This window comes from Phasianus colchicus, chromosome 1, assembly GCF_987193195.1.
Source record: "Phasianus colchicus chromosome 1, bPhaCol1.hap1.1, whole genome shotgun sequence".
Taxonomy (NCBI): Eukaryota; Metazoa; Chordata; class Aves; order Galliformes; family Phasianidae; genus Phasianus; species Phasianus colchicus.
In genome coordinates, this window is record NC_143436.1 from 179,537,827 (window position 1) to 179,540,807 (window position 2,981).

General features: G+C 40.0%; 1 protein-coding gene and 1 long non-coding RNA gene across 4 annotated transcripts in view; both read left to right on the top strand.

Moving 5' to 3' along the window:
- MICU2 (mitochondrial calcium uptake 2) overlaps window positions 1-2,981 on the top strand; it is a 133,825-nt gene that overhangs the window by 21,210 nt on the left and 109,634 nt on the right. The gene's annotated exons all lie outside the window — the stretch shown is intronic.
- The window catches only part of LOC149920264 (uncharacterized), a 58,902-nt gene that overhangs the window by 20,876 nt on the left and 35,045 nt on the right, over window positions 1-2,981 (top strand). The gene's annotated exons all lie outside the window — the stretch shown is intronic.

Consider the following 2,981-nt stretch of genomic DNA (forward strand, 5'->3'; position numbering starts at 1 on the left):
TTTGCCAAAACGATTTGTAGAACCTAGCTGTAGTCACATTGCTGATAAGAGTTTTGATCTGGGAAATTTCAGTCATTTGCGTCTTTAACCCCATTCTTTAAACCTGAATACCACCCACTACCTGGAGATTCTCCTCTTCTGGTGTCCCTCTTGTGCCACAAAATATTTTATGTGGCCATGTTTCATTTCTGTTTATCATATAAAACTTTCTTTGTAAGTTTTATGGCGTACTAATGTTCATGTATTTCTCTGTTGTCATAATTTGGCTTATTTTGTTCCTCAATAACTTCTTTTTTTTTTTCCACTTGACTTTGCTTTCTTTATGGCTTTTAGAATTACCATTGTTAATGTAATGTTCTCTCTCACCAATGAGAATGATTCAATCAAATTAAAGTGGATGATGTTACTAGGTGCACACCCATTGTTAGAAATCAAAGAAAAGAAATAGAATTTAGCATCTTCATTTAACATTTTATCTTTCGTGTGTACATTGTCCAGGCAGCCAGGAAGGCCTGTTGTATTCTGGGGTGCATCAAGTATGGCATTGCTAGCAGGTCAAGGGAAGTAGTTTTCCCTCTGTGCTCTGTGGCCTCTCCTCGAGTTCTGTGTGCAGTTTGAGTGCCACAGTATAACAAGGACATAGAGCTTTTAGTGTCCAAAGGAGGGCTATGGAGATGGAGAATGTTCTAGAGCGGAAGACATAGGAGTTGCTGGTGTGCTCAGCCCAGAGCAGAGCAGGCTGAGGGGAGGCCTGATGGCGGCTGCAGCTCCTCACAGGGAGCGGAGGGCAGCGCTGAGCTCTGCTCTGTGTGACAACGACAGGGCCGAGGGAACGGCATGGAGCTGCGGCAGGGGAGGGCAGCTGGGGGTGAGGGAAAGGGTCTGCACCACAGGGCGGTGGGCATGGAACAGCCTGCACAGGGCTGTGGGCACGGCTCCAGTGCCGGAGTTCAGAGGGCGTTTGGACAGTGCTCTGAGACACAGAGACTGGATGTTGGGTGGTCCTGCTTGGAGCCAGGGGTTGGACTCAGTGATCCTTGTGGGTCCCTTCCAACTTGGGATATTCTGTGATTTACTCTGTTGTCATTGCTGTGGCTGTTCTCCAGAATCTCAGCCACTGTGTACAGATGACTCAACAAAAGTTATCTTTCAAGTACATTTTCTTGCACATACACCATTTTCAATGTACATATTTTTGGAAGAAGTTCTATCTAAGTCTATGGTTGGAGTGTAAGGTTATAGCAGTTTTGCAGCAGGTTAAAATATACAAGTTGCCTTGTTGTACAGTGGAGAGGACACTACAGACCGCTGTGCAGGGAGATCTCTGTGGGATGTTGTGTTTGGTGATGCTCGGAGCCATGTTTCTGTCCTAAGCTTGAAATATGCTGAAGTACAAATTGTGTGGGAGTTATATTCTGATTCCCTTGAGCAGAAGAGTGTAAAAATTAAGCAGTTTGTTTATTTATGTGTGTCAAATCAGAACACATACAGTCCATCTAAAATTCAAGTGATGTTTTTGCCAAATGTCAGTTATAAAAAAGTAATAGCAGTATAACCTCTCATTTTCTGCACTTTATCATACAATTTTTATTTCTCGTCAAATTTACCGTTCTGTTTCAAGAGGTAAGTTGAAAGCAGACAAACATTTTTAAATAGCATTTTTTAAATTTCCTATCATACTGAAAAGTAAACAGAAACTACCTGACCCTGTGTACCATTGACTCATAATTTGATTGTTTATACTGGTGCCATTATTCTCCAATTATCAAAATGTTGTGTATAATTGCTTATATGTAGTTCTTTGCATGAATGTGTGTGCACACATGCATATATATGTATATGTAGGCACATATACACACAAACAGCTGGGTTTAAATCTGTGATTTTTGTCATGAAGAAAGGAAATCATTACATATTTCTTTACAAAGAACATGTTATGTCACAAACAGCCTATTACAAACACATCTAAAATCTGCTTCATGTGTAGGGATCAACTAATATGCAGGAAGTTTGATGTTTCAGGTTCCTGGTCCTCTGCAGCTAGCATGATTGAAGCTTCTGAGTTTCTAACAATTTTATCACTTCAAGCAGCTACAGTGATGATCTTTTTCAATAGTACCCGTCTCAAATTATTTCTGCAAGGCATAGGAGAGCAGAGCAAGGTGTATATTGCCATCTTAAACCCCTTGTGTTTTTTTGTTTATGTGTTGGAGAGACTGTGAAAGCCATCACCATTGTTCTACAGCATCAATTCGCCTGTTATTGTCATAGGTGCCAGTCTGGCACCTTTCTGAATCTTCTAATTTTTTCTTGCTATACCTGTAGATTGCACCTCAAAAATAAAGAAGCTTTAATAATTTTCTAGAAAATAACTACCCTAAAATAAATTACTCTGTAATCTTTTCAGAGGGGGGAAATAGATTGAGCTCTAGATACGTTTCACAAGATGTAATCGACCTTGTAGCTCATCTTTGAACTTTAGCTGCTGGGTTGTTTGGTGGGTTTTGGGTTTGGTTTTTTTTTTTTTTGGTGTTTTTTGAGTGAGTTCCAGAATTAACCTCAAGTATTTGTGGTTTCAATTGCTCGTGTGTGAACACAGTCAGATATCCATACTCTTAGTCAGGATATCTGTTGTTTAATTCCTGTTGGCACAAAATCATGAATTTGTAATGCTCAGCAAAGTATCTGTAATAAACCCTGAATAAATATGCTAAATGCTGGCCAGGAAGCATTTCAGAGAGTTGGATGAATTTGAAGTACAGAATTCAACAGGTATCATCTTTGTCTGGGATGCTAGTAGCATATATAGATACAAAATGGAAAAAAGCATTGTCTCCTGTGTTGGGGGAGAACAGATAACTTTCACCATAACAAATGACGCTGCCAAATTTCTGTCAAAGTGCTGAAGTGAGGCTAGTGCAGATTGTGGAAGATGGTTAGAGGTAGATATTCTGGTGACTTTCTAATTTTCTGCATTTCAG